Source organism: Protopterus annectens, chromosome 10.part0 (genome assembly GCF_019279795.1).
Source record: "Protopterus annectens isolate FY-2018-M chromosome 10.part0, PAN1.0, whole genome shotgun sequence".
Taxonomy (NCBI): Eukaryota; Metazoa; Chordata; order Ceratodontiformes; family Protopteridae; genus Protopterus; species Protopterus annectens.
Genome location: NC_056744.1, coordinates 997,687,986 through 997,711,258, shown reverse-complemented (window position 1 = coordinate 997,711,258; position 23,273 = coordinate 997,687,986).

Here is a 23,273-nt window from a genome sequence, read left to right as displayed (position 1 = left end):
TTCCATTCTGCACTATAGTGGGATGCCGGTTCCGCATTGTCGGCATTCTGATTGTCGATCATATGGTGTCGGCCATATGGTTGTTGGCATTCTGGAATGTCAGCAAACTGAAGGGGACCCATATATATTTATTATATATATATATATATATATATATATATATATATATATATATATATGTGTGTGTGTGTGTGTGTGTGTATTAACAGAGGATACTGGAAGAGAAGACGTTAAACTCAGCTCCAGCTTCTTCTTCTTCTTCTTTCGACTTTTCCTGGTTAGGGGTCGCCACAGCAGATCTGTCCGCTCATGATTGGCAGTGGAGTTTTACAGTGTCGACTTGCCAACCCGGTGCCCAACCTTCCACAGAAGGCACACACACGCACACACTCACGCCTAGGGCCAATTTAGAGTGTCCAGTCCACCTAAAGCATGTCTTTGGGATGTGGGAGGAAACCGGAGCACCCAGAGGAAACCCACGCGACCACAGGGAGGACATGCAGACTCCTCACAGAAGGCACCCCAGCCGAGGATCGAACCGGAGAACCTCTTGCTGTGAGGCGGCAATGCTAACCGCTGCGCCACCATGTCCACCCTAAGCTCAGCTCCAGCTAACTTTGGAAAATAGTAAGAAATTAAATAACTGGGCCTAGGTCGTAAAGATGTTATCTCACAGTTTTGAATGACCCTAGAGAAGCAATGTCTGTAAGAAATATGGTTGTTAGTCTCTGCAGGAGGAGTAGAAGTTTGTAATTGTTTTAGGACTTCCAGAAGCTGCACCAGATCTGACCAATGCTCTTGTGTTTGTATTATTGATATGTAGGTGCTAAATCCTGGCAGATTCTAGGAATGGGGGGGGGGTTGCATGGGAACCTGTAGTCAGATGACCAGATGTATGTGATGTCATTCTGTACAGAAATAATGTTTTAATATTAGGTGAGACAGAAGTCTCAGGGCAGTCTGTTTCTTGGAACTTGACACAGAAGGATCCATCATCTACTTCATCTTGCCTTGCTCTATTAAATAAGTAGAAACAGTAATTCTCTACATCAGTCAGGAAAATATAAAGGGGATAGTTAAGTATTGTTTTTCTTTAACTGTGTGAATCTTTCCAGGTGTGTTATTTTTAATATTTCCTGTGACTGAAACTCTCCTGTTTACTGTAAATAGATATTTCATATTCACATCTTCTTTTATTATTTATTATTAAATATATTTAAACTTTTCATGTCACCTCACAGTAAGACGTTGTCCAGTTCGATTCTCAGCGAAAGCGTCTTCTGTGTGGAGACATGCGTGAATGGGCGTACCTTCCTTGAAGGTTGTGCGTCAGAGCTGGCAATTCGGCATGTAAAAATCTACTGCCAATCATTAGCGGACCGGAGTTCCACTATGGCGACCCCTAACCGGGAAAAGCCAAAAGACGCAACATTGTAGCTGGTCTTTTTAGAGAATATTTTAACCTTTGAGAGTACTTATATTTATTGGTGGTACTGTGGCCACTCCTGAAGACTGGCTGTTTAATCAACATTACCATGTGTATTAATATTACTTTCACTCAGTATAACTGTGTCCCTTGCAAGAGCCTCAGGTAGCTGGCATTGTAGTGTTTGTCTGGTGGCATTGATAACTACCTTATAGCCTGGGCAGAAGGGGGCACAGCGGGTATATCTGTGCCAGCCTTTCCCAGGTGTGTGTGTGTGTGTGTGTGTGTGTGTGTGTGTGTGTGTGTGTGTTTGTGAATCAGATCTTAAAAGAGTGTGTGTAAGCTGCTTGGAGCAGGGACATGAAGCACTGATTTCACAGAGACAGTGGTAGAGAGCTTGGTGTGTACACTCAGCCGATGTCTCATCTCTACAGCTGTGCCAGTGGGGACATTGCTATTTTGTACAGTTTTAATATTTTTATTGTACACAAAATATTTATATTTGTTTATCTTATTAAGTCTGTTTTTTAGAAAATCCTCTGGAATGCAAAATATGTGTAAGCCTGTAGAAATGTGACATTTCACACCACATAGGTATTAATGAGTTAACACTTCCACTTTAAAATGATCATCCTTTAAGCAAAAGCTTGATTACATTATTCTACATAATCCTGTAAACTCCTACAGCCTACATTATTCCCATCACTTTATAATTTCATAGAAATGCTTGTTTTACTAGGTCACTAAGGTCAGTGGGGCATTGACATAAAACAGACAAAAACTTCCAGCTTCTGCTGCTAGTTTCCCTTTAGAAACTCAGGTGATTATCCTAGTGCAGTTAATATATATTCGCTTTTAGTATGAGATGGAAAATGCATGCCTGTTTAAAAAAAAAACAGTACTAAGATCTTACTTCACCGAGCAATGAAGTTTCTCATATAAACAAAGTAACAAAAACATGAAAAAGTAGGGACAAGTAAAAACAGAAAATTCATTTAGCATATCTCACCTGTATTGTAATTGGGAGTGCTGTTAATGTTCAGCATGTCTCACTTATGTTGTGATTGAGAGTGCTGTTAATGAGCTGTTAAAAATCTTTGGAATAGCTTTTATGACTTCCACAGTTTGCCCCAATTTTTAATTTCATTGTCACTGTAGATTTCGTTTTTGAGTTGCCTTGTAATGTTACGCAGAGTCATGTCAAACCTGTTATGTTAAAACTGGAATGTTGTTGCATGTGGCCTACACTGATAATGGGTCTCAACCCAGTGGACATCCAATCCTGGAAATTAAAAGGTAAATAAATAGATGCAAAGCAGCTATAACTGCATCTATCTACATAGCAATTAATCATATGGAAGACAAGTCATTGCTGTAGCTTCATTAGGTAGTCTGCACAGTTTCCTTATCAGCCCTTGGCATGGTTCAGCTAAGAGCTAATTGCTTGATCAAACTTTACATTTACCAATTTCAGGAAACCTATCAGTTTCATTTCCTTTTCATTAGTTTGTAATTATTTATGTAATTCACTAGGTTTACGAAGTGTAGACTTTGATGAACACACACACACACACACACACACACACACACACACACACACACACACACACACACACACACACACACACACACATTATTTGCCCTTCTGTTGCTTGTTGGAAAAGTTACCGAATATAACTGTTGGCCTGTCGGTCTCACACATTTTAAATTCTTGCACAATTTCATTACCTGTTACCTCTTCAAGAAATTTGTTACATACATAATCACCTCTACAATTTCAATGAAAAAGCGTCTTTTCAAAGATCACCTGACCAGCAAAGATTTTCATTCATGTTGCACTGGTATAATACATCTAGTCTTACATCAAATGCTTCTCTTAGGTTTTAGTTTATAGAGGACTGATATTAGGCAGCAGTATGTTTCAGTACTTTTTATAAATTTGTTTGCAATAATATGATTCTGATTGAAGTTGTGTGATAGTTGTATAGAACAGGATCCATGTACTTCCACAGCTTTTCAATTTTATGCTAAAAAGACGTAAAGACAGATGGGCATGGGCTAAAAAACAGAGAAGGCAAACCAGTAAGCAACTTCTGAGCTGTCGAGCTGCAGAAGGGAGGTTCTATTGTACAGAAAACATACTCGACAAGCCTGAACTAATTCTGGAGACAGGCAGGTGGAAGATGGATGCAAAATGTTTAAAATCCGACAAGTCAAATGACAAAAGAAAAGAAACATTTGTTTTGAGGAGCAGAAATATTGCTGGACAGCTACAGTCTTTCTTTGTAGCAGGGACTTAACCTAGAATTGGGGAACACTAAAAATGAATAGCTTTATGGAAGGAGAATGAACGAGTTTTGGTGGGGAAGAGCAGATTAACACATTAAGTCTATAGAGCATTTTATAAGGTAAGGACAAGTAAGAGTTTTGTCGGAAAAAAACAAAGAAAGTTACACTTTTAAAGGCCAGGGAGGTGCATTGCATTAGAGTTGAGGCAAATTTGTCTTTATAAAGAAAGATTTACTGTGCAGCTTAATTTAAGAGGTAAAATCAGTGGAATTAGCAGCAGATGCGTTTAGCAATATTAAACAACAGTGAGTGATGGACAGGGTGCAAACATGTTTATTTTAATTTCTTATGAAAATTAAATGCTTCTTTTTTAACAGTGGAATGTTGCGGACAAGGTAGCCAGCTGGTAGAGCTGTATGCATTTAAATGAATGACTGTTTTTTTTTTGTTGTTGTTATGAGAAGTGAAATGGTACTGCCTTTTTTAAAATACCAGCAGCAAGCAAACACCACCAAACTAAATGCTGCATGGTTGAATGCAAACAGCTGTACTGTGGCTATTTAAACAATAGCGTTACCTTGTAAATAAATGGAGTTAAAAAAAATATTCTGTTCAGTTTTTGCATTGTGACCTGAAAACATGAATGCAGTCCCTCATTGTTTTTAGTCTAGTACATTGGTTTATTCCAGGGCAAGCACTGTGTCAATATCCAAACAATATATTTGTGTCTGTTGTGGAAAAGTGGAGTTTCTGCTTTCCATGTAACTACTGTGCTTATAATTACATTCCCTATGTACTAACACCAGTTTTGAATAAGTAACTCCGGCAACATACCACAAGGGAAAAAAAAGCAAATTACAGTATAGTAAAAATAGAAATCAGAGGAATTAAGCCCACGGCCCTAGAGAATCCTTTTTTATTTCCCTTTGTTCTTACCATGTGACCGAGTAGTGACTAATACTGTACAATAACCACAAACTGTCAGTATAACAAAAAAATATAACTAGAGCATTAAAAAACTAGTATAGTAACTCACTGCAGGTGTGGATATAAGATGATCAGTTTGTTTCTTTATTATTTGTCAGCCTGGAAGAGCACTGATGCACAAGAACATTTTCTGATTCAGCCCAGGAACATTATCTAGTTAAATGATTTACTCAGTCATATAGCAGGCAAGTGGAGGCTGATGGAATCAAACCCTGGACTACAGGAAACAGCTTGTTAATAGTTTACATTACCCAGCAGACTGGTTCTGTTAGTATTTCTGATTTTACTTGACAAATTTATTATTAAAATATATAGGGATCAAACTGAGAGCAAATAACTAGAGAAGGAAATGTAATAGAGTGGGATGAAGCCAAAAAGATGTTTGGATGGCAGGCTAGAAACTACCTTCTGTACCAGGGATTGATATCAGAGTACAAGCAAAGAGAAAGGCATATGGGAATATTAAGTGAAAGACCTGCTCTGCTAGATTGTTTAGTTTAATCTAGAACGGTTGTTACTGTTAAAAAGGGATAATTAGTAGGGCATATAAAATATTGTGTGGTAACTATACAAATCAATTACAAGAGGTTAGAAAATATTGGAAAGAGAGACTGGAAAAGCAATCTACAAGAGAACAATGGGAGGACATATATAAGACTCCCAAGTATGCAAAAAAGTCTAGAAGCTTTAGGATCTTTGCTTAGAAACGTTGTCATAGGTATTTTTATACCCAAGCAGACTTCAAAGAATTTTTCCTCAGGTAGATAGCAAATGTTGGAGGTATGAAGGGGAAAAGAAAGAGGTAACTTGGAATATATGTTTTGGGAATGTAATGAGTTGGCAAATTTAAAAAATTCCCTATGGAGTACTGTGTCAGAAATATTGGGTGAGCAAATAGCTGTAAATAAGGAAATGATACTGCAATACAAGGACAAAATGCTTGACTTCAGTAATTGGCTAAGCTTATGGTGACATTCTTAGGGCATCCAGTATCTTTCTGCTTGGAACGACATGGTCGACAGACCATGATGCTTTGCCAGAGATGGCCTGCACCTGTCACCCCTGGGATTCTGGATACTGGTTAAGGCTGTTGCCGCCCCATAGTGCCTTTTTTAGGCAAGGTTCAAATGGCAAATTTACCACCGTAACAGGAAGAGGCAAGCAAAAACTGAGGGTAATGCTACTCAATGCTAGAAGTCTAAATCTCAAAATGCATTCACTCAAGGCACTCCTTAAAATGGAGAACATCGATATCTGTGCAGTGACTGAGACCTGGTTCAAGGCTCTGGAGAGCACCCCTGCATTACCAGGCTATAACTCGTACTACACTTTTTGAGCATCTAGCCTGGACCAGAACGCCAAAGGTCGAGGTGTGTCCATATTCATTAAGGATATCCACACCTCCAGGCCAGTTGTGCAGCATAATGCATCTGAGGTTATCCAAGTGCAACTAACTCTGGGCAAAACTGCAATCCAAATTGTAGCTTGTTAGAGATCCCCCACCATGCCCCAGGATTTCCATTCCTCTTTTCTTGATATACTGGAAAATATTAGGGTTCAACCAAATACCCTAATGTTAGAAAAATATGTATTAATGTGTGTATTAGCAATATGCTTAGTTGATTTAGAGCTGGAAAAAGAGTTAACACATTTATTCAATTTCATACTGCATAAATCTGTACAAACTGCAGTTGCTTTCTGACCTTGTATTGTTAGCTAAAATCTTGCTTGTGCCTTCGAAATTTACTGAGAAGCAGGTGATTTCTGCTTGCGTTAGGAAAATAATGAATAGAACAATACTACTTGTATGAAATTTAGACAAGAAGTTCCGCTGTCCCATGAGAAAATACACAGCTGTAGAGGTTACAGATAATTAGTATAAAGCCTGCTTGAAAATATGAACTGCAATTAGCATTTGCTTGTATCTGTATTAGAAGAGTACCTTGAAATGTAACACTGTATAATAGACGCTTGTAAACGGATTAATAGTCACCAAGACCAGGTTGTTTTTCTGAAAAGTTTCTCACAAATCTAGTCATGTCAGCAGAAAATCTGAAGTAACATCTGCTGTAGAACAATGTTAAAAGTTGTGTTTGATTACGTCAGCTTAGAAGACCATGTCTTGTAAAATAGTATAAGAATAAACATACTTCCTGTTAGTAGTTAGACAAATCCTTGTATTTGCATGCTTTTGTCTCCTTGTTGCAAGTAAATTAAAGTGCCTTAACTGAACCTTACGTGTATTGGTCTTTGAATTTTTTTCCTTTGACAGATTGGTCCTTCAGACCGGAAACCTTCACTTCGCCTCGGATCAGACAGGCCAGGTGGCTTGAAACCGTACGGGGAAGAAACCACATTGGTTCTTCTTATTTGAAAAGTCCTCTGACTGAATTGTCGTACAAAAGAGGCCAGCCACTTTCTGATCTGCGACTGAAGGACGGGTTTACTCGAACCAGGTGATCAATCACGAAGGCTCAGATAAGGTTAATCTACCTTCTTTTTCTGTTTTAGATCAGGGACTAGATTTGTATTTGTTCTGTTAGAGACTTTATAAGTCAGGGACAGAAAGATTACTGTCTTGTCATAGATCATGGAAATAGAGTAGGTAGGCAGTCATTATGAAGAGACTATAAAAACATCTGTGGTACCATGTTAAAAAATAAGGTGTTATGTAATGATTAAAAGGGTAGAACAAAATGGGTAATAATTGTACAAAAAGGTCCCAAAATCCGCCGTTAACCGAAGACGCGAAATACATGCAGTCACAGCGTGCTGATAATATTAAATACTACTCAAAATGGGTTAATAAGTATGAATTTGGTGGTAAATTAGAAAAATATTCACTTGTCAAACTTGTCAAACAGCTTAAAACCGATTCTAGAGGTCGGGTAAAAAAGCAACGTCAATTAGGAATTCCTCAGGCACACAAGTGGATTGAGGAAGTAAACCGAAGATAACAAAAGAATAATAATTCAAAAGCAATGTTTTTAGATAAAGAGGACAATAACTTAGTAATAGCGTCAGCCCCTCCGCCTCCTTTACCAGAATATGAGGCAAGTGAACAAGTTAGTCCACCCCTGTTATATCCTGCTGTCACTGTAAGTAGAGACACTACAAAAGCAAAACCGTTTATTAGAGATCCCTTCGAAACCAGGTCTCGAACACGGGCAGGAAACTCAAAATGGGACATTGAGTTATATCAAATGGGTAGAAATTCACAATTTATGAGTGAAGAAGAAATATGCACACTTATAGAAGTGCCTAATCCTCAGGCAGGGCAAGAAGGTCAGGACCCAACTATTTTAGTGTATAGACCCTGGACTCCGGAAGACATCCGGAAAGCCACTGAGGGAATTCCCCATCCAAAAGTTAATTTTCGAAAGTTCTTAGAAGATTTGCAAGGAATGAGGCTGAGATATAATTTAAACAGAGAAGAGGTAGAAAAAGTAGTCAGACAGATTGTGGGACCAGATTGGCACATGATTAGTGGCGACTGGAATCCCCGTGATATTGCGCTCAGGCCCCTCCCACATAGCAGCGCAGAGTTAGACAACAGAGTGAAAGGTCTTACAGACCAATATCTGAGAAATGGAAGCCTAGAGCAGACTGGACTTGCATTAATCAATGCATCCAACAGGAAGGTGAAGCTATTGACCGATATTATGCCAGACTATTAGAATGTTGTAATAACCATTGTGGATTGCAGGTTCCTGAAGATCAGACACTCAATTCCCCATATGAGCAGCAGCTAAAGAATGCATTTTTGAAAGGCAGTATTGCACCTATAAACAGCTTTATTACAAAACACATGGTAGATCATCGTACAAACAGGTTACAGTCATTGCTTGAATATGCTAGACATGCCAAAAGGCATTTTATTAGCAAAAAGAAAAAGAAAGCCCAAGTATTTTCTGTAGAAGATGGAGCAGAAGTATATGTAGTACATTTTGGGAAAAAAGGCAAGAGAAATGCCCAGGGAAACAAACAATCTGATCAATGATCAGAGGACTTTGAAGGGTGAAAGAAAAGGGGTGAATGTTTTAAATGCGGTAAGAAAGGACACTTGGCAAGGGATTGCAAGAAAAACAAGAAGGCAACCACGGAGGATAAGGAGGGTGAGGACTGACTATATGATAGTCAAGAATCACTAGAAGGGGATAGCCGAGACAGGACAAATGAGTATGTGATAGAGGGAGTAGAGAATGTGACAGAAGAAATAGAGGAAGTGCAAGAAGTCACTTATAGTGAAGAAAATGAAATATTGGATTTGGCTTTATTGAGCTTAGACCTCTATTTAGCAATCACAAAACCAGAAGTTACACTCCTGGTAGAAGGGAGGGAAGTCAGATTCTTGTGTGACTCAGGGGCATCACGGACCCTGGTACATCCCTCCAAACTGCCAGAGAATTTAGAGTAATCTGATTACATATTAGTGAAAGAAGCTAATGGACAGCTGTATTGGGAGCCCCTCTCCCATAATATTGTGATAAATGATCCTGTTTCAGGATTGACCCAGAAAAGTAAAATTGTTGTATCTGCAAAATGCCCAGTAAATTGGTACAGCCAGGACTTGGTTATGACTGGTCCAGGGGCAGTGACTGAAGAGTTGATGAACGTAGCCATCAGCAAGTTCCCCTCCCTTGACATTGATAAACAGCATTTGTTGCACTGTACTCTGTATTATTGTAATACACCAGGACCTGATAAGGAATATGAGCAAGAATTGTTTAGAAATCGTGCAAACAGATTGGTATTACGTAATCTGTACTGGGACACAGAAGGGAACAGTGTAGCCAGCTGTTCATTGCCCCAGGAGTTCTTTGCACTCTACCCACAGACATTGCCAACATCCTAGCTGACAGGTTCAGCGCAAACTCCCCCCCCTCCCCACCAAAAGGGCAAATATCTATCCCAGCAGAGTGCTGCCCCCCTGACATCTCAGATGCTCAGGTAAGAGCTGCCCTCTCCAAAGCAAAATACACAGCATCAATGGGACCAGACGGTGTCCCGGGCTGCGTCCTACATGAACTCCAAGAAGAGCTAAACCCAAACATAAAACTACTGTTCAATCTCAGCCTTACTACAGGATATGTACCCAAAGAGTGGCGTACAGCAACAGTGGTCCCTCTCCACAAAGGTGGTGCCTCAACGGATCCTGGAAACTATCGCCCCATAAGCCTGACTAGCTTGGTCTGCAAAGCTATGGAAAGGATCATCATAGACCTCATAAATAAAGATATCGGGGACCTACAGACACTGGATCCTACCCAGTTCGGCTTTGTTAAGGGCAGATCCTGCCTCTTAAACCTGGTCGATTTCTTTGAAACAGTCACCAAGGCCATTGACGAGGGGAAGGTGGTCCACACAGCCTACCTGGACCTCGCAAAAGCCTTCGATACAGTACCTCACTCGGGCATTATAGATAAGCTCACCAGCTTAAATATAAACCCCTATGTCACTAGATGGGTTGCAAACTGGCTCAAGGACAGAACCCACATGGTTAGAATTGCTGGAGCCATGTCAGACTCCAAACCAATTACAAGTGGCGTCCCACAAGGCTCAGTCCTGGTACCTCTCTTGTTCGGTATATATTTCTCGGAGGTACAGGCCAACACGGAAGGACTGTGGCTGACCAAGTTCACAGATGACTGCAAACTGGGCATCATAATTGACTCTCCAGCCGACACAAGCATCCTCCAAAAGGGCCTCATAGAAACAGACAACTGGTGCCAGAGCCATGGCCTCAAGCTAAACGCCAAAAAGTGTATAGTCATCCCCTTTGGCAAAAACAATGTGCCCACAAATTACCACATAGGTGGTAATCCATTAAGTACAGAAGAAGTAATTAGGGACTTGGGGACCCAAGTTGATAGCAATCTCTCATTTGACAACCACACGGCCAAAGTGGTTAGAAAAGATTTTATATAGCCCACCTAATCATAAAGGGATTCACATCTAGATCAGGGGAATTCATTGTGCCTCTTTACACATCCCTCATCAGGCCCATAATTGAGTACAATGCCCCTTTTGGGATGTACCTTACCAGACACCTGCAGCAACTGGAAAGACCCCAAAAGTACCTCACCAAGAGGATCAAAGGGCTCAAACAGATGCCATATGCTGCCTGGTCAAAGAAACTCCAGCTCCACTTAGTGGCATACCGCCTGCTCAGAGGCAATCTGTGCCTGATGTATAAAGCCATGTCCAACCCGGAATTAATAGACATGCTGCACCTCAGAAAATCCAAATCCCATCGAGCTACCCGCTCGAGAGATTTGAACCTCAGCACTGAAATAAATAGGACATGCTGGAGGGACAGAGTCATAACCCAGAGGCTCCCTTCACTCTGGAATAAAATCCCAGTCCAGGTTAGGCATTGACTCTCTTCAAGAGGAATCTTGATGAGTGGATGGGAGATCGTAGGTTTACCCTGGGTATCACTTCTGTGTCACTGTTAGACAGAGACACAGTACACTAACCTCGAAAAAGGGCATAGCAAAATTAATTTAAAATGGGTGGCGAAAGCCAAACACACTCTGGCTAGGCTTATAAATGCCCTAGGGCAGATAGCCTAGTATGAACCTATGAACCTATAAATCTAATTGATTACCACATGTTAGCTTAACTAAGGACAAGAATGTAAAATGGGTAGACTTAGGAGAAAAAGCCACGAGATGGGAAAAACAGACCGAGTTAGAACTATCAGAACAAGGAATACAAGTGCAGAAGCTGAATTGGATAACCCAGACCCACCCAGCTGTACACTTGCAGTCTAGCAAGGACAGCTGATTAGCACTCCTATTGAAGGAGGAAGAGAATGCTTTACAGAATATACCATAAAATCTCTGGTCGACAGGAAAATCAGATGTGGGACTTATTCATACAGCTGGACCAGTTACTATTATGCCAAAGTCAGCATTTAGACCACAGAAGAGACAGTATCCCTTAAGAAAAGATGCAGAGGTAGGAATCAAACCTGTTATAGCAGCTTTACTTAAGGAAAGGGTGCTGGTGGAATCTCCTGATTCACCATGTAAGACACCCTTATTTCCAGTTAAGAAAGCAAATGGAGAGTGGCGTATGGTCCAAGATTTACAAGCTGTAAATGATGCAGTAATACCAAGGGCACCTATGGTGCCAGACCCACACACCCTTTTGAATGATTTAAAACCTCAACAGAAATATTTTTCTGTGGTAGATATCAGCAATGCTTTCTTTTCAATACCAATGCACCCTGACAGCCAGCATTGGTTTGCATTCACATTTCAGGGGAAAAGGTATACATATATGCGACTACCACAGGGGTATTGTGAAAGTACAACAATATTCTCACAAGAAATGGCAAGCAACTTGGCAGGATTTACCCCACCAAGAGGTAGTCAGATTCTGCTTTATGTTGATGATATCCTGCTGGCGTCCCCCACCCAGCAAGATTGTAAAGAAGATACCATAGCGCTATTACAATTTTTAGCCACTGAAGGACATCAAGTAAACAAAAATAAACTGCAGCTTTGGAAAAAACAAGTTAAATACCTAGGATATGTAATATCCAAGGAAGGTAGGACATTAGATGAGGACAGAAAAATAGTGATTTTGCAAGCACCAAAACCCACTACCAAGAAGGAAATTATGTCCTTCCTGGGTACGACAAATTTCTGTTGGAGTTGGATTCCAAACTACGCCTTGGAATCTGCACCGTTGACTAACCTCATTTATAAAAAGCCTATGGCAGCACAGGATTTGTTACAATGGACACCAGAAGCAGAATCTGCTTTCTGCAAACTGAAACAGTTAATAGTGTCCTCATTAGTTTTGGGATTACCAAACTATCATAAACGTTTTTCCCAAACTGTAGATTGTAAGCAAGGTTATATGACATCAGTGTTAACACAGCAGCATGGGGACAAGCAATGCCCTATTGCTTATTATTCATCACAACTGGACCCAGTGGCACGGTCTTTACCTCACTGTGTACAAGCAGTAGTTGCAGCTGCAATGGCAGTACAGGCTTCGGCCTCAATAGTGTTGTTCAACCCTCTCACATTGAGAGTCTCTCATGCAGTCACGATTATTTTACTGCAAGAAAAGGTAGCATATCTTTCCCCTGCTAGGCATCTTTCCTGTATGACTATATTGTTGAGCCAACTTCATATGACAATTGAACGATGTACGACTTTGAACCCTTCTACCTTGCTCCCAACCCCTGCAGATGGCACACCACACAGCTGCCTGCAGGTGATTGAGTAAAAGACACTGCCTAGAAAAGATCTTACGGATGTTCCCTTGGATGATGCCGAGGTGACATACTACGTGGATGGCTCGTGCAAAAGGAGTCCTGCAGGACAGAACCTAGAAGGATATGTAGTAGTTTCTGACACAGGCATTATAGAAGCAAAATCTTTACCACATAGTTTATCTGCACAGGCAGCAGAATTGATTGCCATGGCACAGGCATGTACCTTAGCAAAGGGTAAATGTGTGAACATTTTTACTGACAGCCAGTATGCTTTTTCTACTGTACATGTTTTTGCACAACAGTGGAAAAATCGAGGAATGATAACATCTACTGGCAAACCAGTCAATCATGCACAGTTTATTTTAGATCTTTTAGAATCTATTCAGTTACTTCAGAAAGTAGCTGTTTGTAAATGCACAGCTCATACCAAACAACAGGACAGGATTTCAAAAGGTAATGCGAGAGCTGACACAGCTGCAAAGCAGGCAGCTTCAGAAGTATTTCTTCTGAATGAGGAACTACAACCCTCTGAGATTTTAGACTTAGAAATGTTAAAGACAGTGCAAACACTTACTACGCAAACTGAAAAACAAAGATGGGTAAAACGAGGAGCAATTCTCGAAAAGGGGCTGTACATCTCTAAAGAAAGAAAACTGATATTGCCGTCTAATTTGTTTAGATATGCAGCTTTGTTGAGCCATGGGCAGTGCCATGTCTCAACAGGAGAGATGGCATAGCTGGTGAACCAAGTGTTCACGACTTATGGATTCACAAATTATTCTCAAAAATTCTGTTCGTTATGCCACACCTGTAATAAACATCATGCACAAGGGGCGTTAAAGCCCAAGCAAGGGAGTTTCCCTACACCACCTTATCTGTTTCATACTGTTTGTACTGATTTCATAGAGTTGAATAAATGTGAAAATAAGAAGTATTGTCTTGTCATTGTAGATATGTTTTCCAGATGGGTGGAAGCCTTTCCGACTAAAAATCCAGACGCTACGACGGTGGCCAAAGTTCTTGTTAAAGAAATCATCCCTAGATTCGGCATTCCGGAAAGGATCTACAGTGACAACGGCACACACTTCGTGAATCAGACCATACAGCAGTTAAGTAAACATTTTTGCATTTCCCTAAAAAATCATTGTGCATATCACCCACAATCAGCAGGGTAGTAGAGAGGCATAATTGGATTTTAAAGAGTAAGCTAAGAAAATTAGTAGCAGAAACGCAGAGAAACTGGGTGTACTGTCTGCCCCTGGCACTGTTGAGCATGAGAACTGTTCCAAATGCAAAAGGATTGACTCCTTTTGAAAAGCTCTTTGGAAGGGCTTACTATATACCTCAGTGGAAATCTCTCATGCCCGCAGACCAGGAAGCTGACAGTACATTAGTAGAGTATATGCGTAATTTGTTAAATTCTAAACATTTGTTGCAGTTAAATTCTGTTTCAGATAAAGAACGAACCAGACCATCAGAAGTGTCAGTGCCCTGGAGCGTGGATCTGGCTGAAGGTGGTCAAAAAGAAGAATTGGGCATCTCCAAAGTGGGAAGGTCCATATCAAGTGCTTTTGTCAACACCTACTGCAGTCAAAATCGCATTGCGTGCCTCTTGGATCCACCTGACGCACTGTAAATTAGTTAAAAACTTTGAATTGGAAAAAAATCTTGTTACATGCCAAGAGCAAAAATGATAAGAGTCCAGAAGAAACAGGAATGTAGAACAATCCTTTCCTCAGAAGTATTGCATAATCATCCTGTTAACTGTATTTGTGACAATAATCTTTTTTGTTGTGGCCTTTTCTTTTCCCAGCCACACAATCTGAACTGAATAAATGTGAAGCATTACTCATAAACTGGCATCCAAACTTTAACACTTACCAGGCAATTAAATATGTGTATGCTGAGACTTTCAATGTTTCGAATTGCTGGATTTGCACAGCTTTGCCGACAGCATACGGGGGGGGGGGGTATTAATGACTACAGTCCCCCTAGGGGTTAATGAGACCTGGGAGAACTTGATTTATGATACCTCAACCATTACAGCACAAGATAAAATAGCATTGCATTTGTCTGTTCCACAAAAGGGAACTGTGTGTTTTTATAAAAATGATACTGTTCAGGTGGGTTGGAGCAATTGCAATATGACTGTTCCTTATAGATGTTACACTAAAGGTAACAAAGTAGATCTTTATTGTAATACAAACTATGATTAATTTCTTGGATTGATGCATAAAACACTTGATGAAGTAAAACATAATTCTGTTCTTTATAAACAGCTGTCTACAATTGATAGAAAAATGTTTCATGCAGGGCGAGTGTACATTCATAGCAAGGTTACTACTAAAGTAGAGGACTGTTATTTTGTGTGTGGTAGAAAGGCATACAAATGGTTACCTGAGAATTGGTTTCAGCAGTTGTTTTTTGGGTTACCTGGTTCCGGCCATACGACACATTGCAGTTTTGCCTCGTGGGAAAATTCGAAATGTCTGAGAAGTCATCAAGAAACCTGTAAATCCAGTGGGACAAATCGATGCACATTGGAAAGACCATCACTCTTTAGGTAAAGAACTGACACACATGGACTTGAGTGATAGCGTTATATCTTGGGCAGGCATATTACCAGCATATGGAGCAGTGAAATCGATCTGGGAGCTGAGAAAACTGTCAAAACTTCTCGAAGTAATGAGCAATGCAACTTTTTCTGCTCTCGAATTGGTGACTGATGAACTGAATGCTATGAGAACTGTAGTGCTCCAAAACCGCATGGCTCTCGACTTCACCCTAGTGGTGAGAGGTGGTACGTGCGCTTTAATCCAAGAAGAATGCTGTTCGTATATTCCTGACCATAAACACGAGATAGACAATCATCTTGAGGTAATTCAGCAAGTGTCGGCCATGACCAAACCAGGCCCAAACCCACTGATGGACTTTTTCCAGAAATGGTTTGGGGGTGGGGTACCATCCTAATGAACATCCTGATTGCCATTTGTGTAGGTATGCTCCTACTGGGAGAGTGTGTTTGTTGTGGTATCCCCTGCATGAAAAGACTGGTTAAAGACCTAATAGACATTTCAGTTTCTGAAACCTTATATCAAAGTACTGAGTTTGAAGAACTGTTAAAAGACTAAAATGCTTTCATAAGTTTAAACTGAATGACTCCCTTAACTGCAAATCCTGAGTGGAAGAGGTTAGGAGACGAAAACACACTGTTTATGCTTATTTTGAAAGTAGAATAAAAGTATTAATAGGGGGGAAATGATAGAAAAATATGTATTAATGTGTGTATTAGCAATATGCTTAGTGCATTTAGAGCTGGAAAAAGAGTTAACACATTTATTCTATTTCATACTGCATAAATCTGTACAAACTGCAGATGCTTTCTGACCTTGTATTGTTAGCTAAAATCCTGCTTGTGCCTTGGAAATTTACTGAGAAGCAGGTGATTTCTGCTTGCGTTAGGAAAATAATGAATAGAACAATACTACTTGTATGAAACTTAGACATGAAGTTCCGCTGTGCCATGAGAAAATACACAGCTGTAGAGGTTACAGATAATTAGTACAAAGCCTGCTTGAAAATATGAACTGCAATCAGCATTTGCTTGTATGTGTATTAGAAGAGGACCTTGAAATGTAACACTGTACAATAGACGCTTGTAAATGGATTAATAGTCACTAAGGCCAGGTTGTTTTTCTGAAAAGTTTCTCACAAATCTAGTCATGTCAGCAGAAAATCTGAAGTAACATCTGCTGTAGAACAATGCTAAAAATTGTATTTGATTACGTCAGCTTAGAAGGCCATGTCTTGTAAAATAGTATAAGAATGAACATACTTCCTGTTAGTAGTTAGACAAATCCTTGTATCTGCATGTTTTGTCTCCTTGCTGCAAGTAAATTGAAGTGCCTTAACTGAACTTTAAGTGTATTGGTCTTTGAAGTTTTTTCCTTTGACACCTAATAATGGGTGATTTGAACTACCCCAACATTAACTGGGAAATCTACTTGTGTACCAACTCCTTCACTCAGTGTTTTCTGGAATTCATAAATTCCAATGCCCTGGATCAACTTATCCACACCCTCACCAGGGGCAACAATATCCTAGACCTAGTCATTAGCAACATGAGCGACCGGTGTTCCACACCTGAAGTCAACTCCTCGTTGGTCAGATTCGACCATAAGCTAATCACCCTAGATATCCGCATCCCGCCCCCACCCACCATTAAGGAAACCATGGTAAAAAAATTCTCCAAAGCCAACTTCATGCTTCTTAAGACAGAAGTGGTGAACTTCATGACAGTGGACAATACAGTTACGACTGCTGAATCCTACACAAATGCACTCTATAAGCACTTACATGGGTGCATGAATCGTGCTATCCCAAACAGAACCAAGATGCTATCCTCCAAAAAAAGGAAACCAATCTGGTGCTCCCCTGCCATAAATAAACTCTAGAACAGAAGGAAAAAACTGCTGCAAAAGAGAGTAAAATCCCATGAGTGGAGGAGCTCCCTGGTCAGCCTCAGTAAGAAGCTGAGATCCCTTATAAGATCCTCCAAAGCTAGCTACAAAAACAAAATTGCCACTGATTCTAAGGGCAACCACAAAGCATTCTATAGCTATGTCAAGAATCTCAATGGCAACACCCAAATCTGCTCTGTATTACAGCACAACGGCACAAAAATTACAGAACCAACCGATATTGCCAACATCCTGGCAGATAAGTTCAGTGTTAACTTTACCCCCCTCTCACCCCCTAAAGGGCCCATATCTATACAGGAAGAATGCAGAGTCCCTGTAAGCACATCTATGCAGGTAAAAGCTGCACTCTCTAAAACTAAAAACACAGCATTCATGGGACCAGACAACATCCCAGGCTGTGTTTTACACAAACTTCAGAACAAACTGGCTCCTCACCTAAGCACCATGTTTAATCATAGTCTCACATCAGGCTTTGTGCCCACTGAATGGCGCACAGCAACAGTTATCCCACTCCACAAAGGGGAAGTCACCATTGATCCTGGAAACTGTCACCCTATTAGCCTGACAAGCCTGGTCTACAAGGCCATGGAACGTATCATCATGGAACTCATAAACAAAGACATTGGTAACCTCCAAACTCTGGACCCCACCCAGTTCGGGTTTGTGAAAGGCAGATCATGCCTTCTGAACCTGATCAACTTCTTTGAGGCAGTTGCCAAAACCGTAGATGAGGTTAAGGTGGTTCACAAACCTATCTTGACCTTGCCAAGGCTTTCGAAACCATCCCCCATCCTGGAATTATAGCTAAACTCACTAAACTAGGTATAAATCCCTATGTCACAAAATGGGCTGCCAACTGGCTCACTGACAGAACCCACACTGTAAAAGTTGCAGACTCCAAATCTGACTTCAAATCAGTGACAAGTGGAGTACCACAGGGTTCAGTCCTGGGACCTCTCCTGTTTGGTATCTACTTCTCAGAAGCACAGGCTAACACAGAAGGCCTCTGGCTAATGAAGTTCGCAGATGACTGCAAACTAGGAGTATTAGTCAAGTCCCCAAATTATGTGGACATCCCACAGAAGGGCCTCACTGAGACAGATGCCTGGTGTCAGAGGAATGGCCTCAAGCTCAATGCCAAAAATTGCATTGTCATCCCCTTTGGTAAAACCTCTGTACCCATGAGCTATCACATACACGGTAGTCTACTTAATGCCAAATGTGTGATAAGAGACCTTGGGACCCAGGTGGATAGCAGTCTGTCCTTTGATAATCACATTGCCACAGTAGTCAGGAAATCCTTCTATGTGGCACACCTCATCACAAAAGGGTTCTCATCCAGGTCATTGTTCCCCTCTACTCAGCACTCATTAGACCCATTGTAGAGTACAACGCCCTTTTTGGAATGTACCTCACAAGACATCTGCAGCAGCTGGAAAGGCCACAGAAGTACCTCACAAAGAGGATTACTGGCCTCAAACAGATGTCCTACACTGACCGTCTCAAAAAACTCCAGCTTTACTCTGTAGCATTTTGCCTACTCCAAGGAGATCTCTGTCTAACATATAAAGCTATGTTAAACCCAGAGCTGTTGGCCATGCTACACATAAAGAAATCCCCATCCCTCCAAGCTACACACTCTAGGGACCTAAACCTTGTCACCCCAATAAACAGGACATGCTGGAGGGATAGATTCCTGTCCCAGAGATTTCCTATACTCTGGAATAGCTACCCGTCCATGTCAAGCAAAGTTCCTCATTAGCACTCTTCAAAAAAAATCTTGATGAGTGAATGGGAAATAGGAAATACACCCCAGGGATCACTTCTGTGGCTCTGGTCGACAGGGGCACAGGAAATTAACTTTTTTGGGTGGTGTAAGTAAGAGAAACTTGTTGGCTAGGCTTACTTAGGCCCTTGGACTGATAGCCTAGTACCTACCTATGAACCTATAAAAACCTTATTACGTTTAATTCCATTAGCTGCCAAAAAAGCAATTACTAGAAAATGGAAATCAAGCCTATACCAACTCTATTTGAAATATTGAATATTATAAAAGAGATAAAAGAATTAGAAGAAGGATGTTTAGAATGGAGCAAATTACACAGAAATAAATGGAAATTGTGGGAACAATAAATACAAAATGATGTTCAGGAGGAAGAGCAAGAGTGAGGTCTAAGGGAAGGCAGGAATTTAGCAATGTATGTAATGCTGGACTGATGATAGTTACAAAGAATGAAAAGATATGTGATGCATAATGTTTCTAAATTGAAAGAAATGTAAATGTGGATTGTTTTCATTTCTGTTAATTTATGTTTGCCCATGTCTTAAGTGATAATTTAATAAAGGTGTTAAAAATGATTACTTACAACAATGGATCAAATGTTGAATTTAGAACAGGAACTACAGGAGAAAGATCAGAGTTATTATTCCTGAAATGTAAGTGCTAATGGCATCTGCACAGAGCCTAATACCAAGTCTATTTTATTTAAAGTATTTAGCATACTAATAATGTTACCTGCTGGTACTACCTGATTAAATATACAGACTGTTTACAGCTAAATACTCTAGTAAGTAACATTTCATTACAACTCTAGGTCAAGTGATGATTATTACAGCTATGCTTTTTTATCTACTACCTATGTATATGTGTATATAGGAAGTCTCTAATTTGTCAAACATTCAGAGTGTTAAACATTTTTTTCTACTGGCACAAGCTATCAAATAATCACATGATTGCAGTGTGCTGGCATTAGTTATGGGTAAGATCAGGGTGCAGAGGAGATTGGGAATCTGCCCTTTCCATGCTGTTGTACCATATTGGAGTTGGTAAATATAAATAGCAGAGAATGGGACCATTGTCCATGTACCAGTCAAGGTGTTTTGTGCCTTCACCTGCACCCTTCACCAGGGCCAGGTTAGGCTGCCTTAACCCCTAGAACTGGGATCATAGGTGGGGGGGGGGGGTGCAGGAACACTTACTTCACTGCTAAAAAAATAGGTTTGATTTTTTTTTTATTTTGTTTTTTTTTTTAATATTTTTAGTATTTTTAATTTTTTAGACTGATGTTTTGATGTTTGAGGTTGTGAATATTTGATTTTATATATGCCACTCATGTGTATGTTTAGGAGCAGATTCCTTAATGAATCAAAGTAAATGTCATCTGAGGAATCCTGCTCCTTCCTATCCAAAGAGAGGACAATGGCAATTACTGTATTATGCAACAATGGAAATAATCCATGCATTCTTATTTATTGTAATTTAACATTCAATAACCACTGCAGTGATATTTTTGCCTGGGTCAACAAGTTGTTCAGATGCACATTTGGATTGGTAGGCTTGTAGGAAAAATGCAATACTGCTTCTTTATTTACTTTCCAGTATGTACAACCACAGAGCATTTTAAACCAAAAGCATCTCAATATAAAGTCAGATCAAAATAATAGTTTGCAACATAGATATTTAGGTGTCGGGTATTAGTCATACATAAAATCAGTTAAAGGTTAACATCTTGAGCTTAAATGTAGACTGAAGAAGAACTAAAAAGTACAGGCACTGTAAATGAAATAGTTGATTCTAAGAGTACATTTTGGTCCGAAAAGAGATGGCTTCCCAAGCCTCTTTTGTGAAGAAGTAGGATATCCTGTATACACCGCTTTAATCTTGGCTTAAACCTTGTGGCTGTGTTGCTCTACATGCAGTAGGAAGGAAAGAGTTTGGTGTTGAATTAGGCCAAGATATTTTTATTGCATTACTGTATGGATCAAACTATTTTCTGGGTTAAAAATATATATAGGCTCTGCCAGTGCAAGCCTCTTGGTAGTTCCAAATAATATAAATAACAGAATTTTTTTTCTTGTGCTCATTGTAAGTCTTTTGTCAGAAGGCTAGTTCCAAAGTAGTTTAAAGTCATTTTGTAGAGAGGTGCTAATTTCCTTTCTGGAGGGGGTCTGCCCTTGTGTTGATTATGTCATCAAAATAAAGCATGACATTCAAATTGGGAAGGTGCAGAAGATGATTACTGATATACAGCAATACAGGCATTAAGGTATATTAACTATTAATTATGCATCCTTTTCAAAGCTAGCCTTCAAACAGTGCTATTTGGTTCACTAAATAGAGTTTTTCTTAGTGGTGGCACATTACAATTACATGACCTAAACTGTTTAAACTTGCTGCTATTAAGCAATCAACAGTAAGGTCTTGAAACTGTATTTAAAAATATCTTCAGATGTGCAGTAAATTATCTGCTTATATCTATATCTATACGTATGTATGCTGTTGACATTTCAGAAAGTTGACACTGTCAGCTGTAGTATAAGAATGTAGGCAGTTTAGAATGGTTTACCATCAAATGGTTGAAATGTATCCGTTCGACTGAAATTTGTGCTAAAGGATGGTTTCAAAGTTTCATAATGTCGCTATTTTTTTTACTGAATCTACAATGCTGAAACTGTTTAGTTCCAGAGCTTGGAATATTTTCTGTTCTACGTCCCGGATGGCAAATGGGTTTTCATGCACAACTCTTGGAAATATTGACTGTCAAACAACAATTTTACCATGTTCGACATTAGGGAGGAAAAGTGTTTTAATTTTCAACATCTAAGTTCGGCATTCCGAACACTTGCACAAATGCATTTCAGTCATCTGATGGTAAACCATTTAGAATGTATACAGAGGTAAGTGGGATGGTGTAGGGGGTGGGTGTGTCCTTATGTGAGAGAGCTGATAGATCAAGGTTAGAGTAAGGGTGTGATAAAAGGATAGCAGTGGCGCAGAAAGGGTTTTTCTAAGGTAAGGTGCAGGGTTAGGGTTAATACGTATAAGTAAGGTAGTGTATGGGGATGAAGTCCTAACCTTAACTGTGCACTTTACCTTAGAAAAACTTTCTATAACACTACAACTATTCAAACAGACTGTGTACTCTGGTATTTCTATACATTTTTTTTTTTACTTCCTTGTATTTTAGTCTATAAAGTAATCACTGAAGTAGAGTGTTTGTTTTTTGTAATCTAGTCCCTGCAGGTTTGATTGTTTTCGTCAGTATTTTGATGTGTCCATATTATAAACTGACAGTATTTTGGTGTTTGTATTTTGAGTGTCTACATTTTTAACCATAATCATATATATACAGTACAGCATCAAAAAATTAACTTGCCTGAATGCAGAAGTTGTATACTTGCTACTTTCAACTGCTTATACAGAGAAAAGGCTGGGGATAGAAAACTTTACAGGTACAGACATACATGCATAGTATCCATCTATGTATGGAGAGTTAAGAGGCCCAAGAAAAAAAAAAAATAAAGCGAGCATTCAGCTGCATTTTTGAGCATTTCCTTTAACTTGGGTGATGTATTTCAGCTGAGTTTGCTTCTATTGCTCAAGTATAAGGAAATGCTCACTCTAGAATCATAGGATAATAGGAAGTTACAAGGCTATTGACCCTGAGGCCCTTATAAGCCTAGCCAGGAGTTTAGCCCGTGTTTAGACAAGTCAGCTCCCAATGTCCCTGTCCAGCAGGGACACAGGTGGAATCTCAGGGATGTATTTTCTGTTTCCCATACAGTTATCCAGGTTGGCTTAAAAAGGGTAACGAGTACTTTGCTTGACGTGGAGAGAGAGTCTATTCCACAGATGGGAGAGTCTCTGGGACACCAATTTGTCCCACCAACAGTCCTATTGATGTCATGGACCAGGTTGAGGTCATGCGTTCGGGTTACTCAAGTGGAGCTTGATTTGCAGATATGCAGCAATATTAGTATTTTAACATTTAAAAAAAGTGTTGAAAATCAGAAGTCTTTACATTCATCACATAAGCCAACAAAGTGAGTTAGCAGTGCTGAATGTAATGAAAGA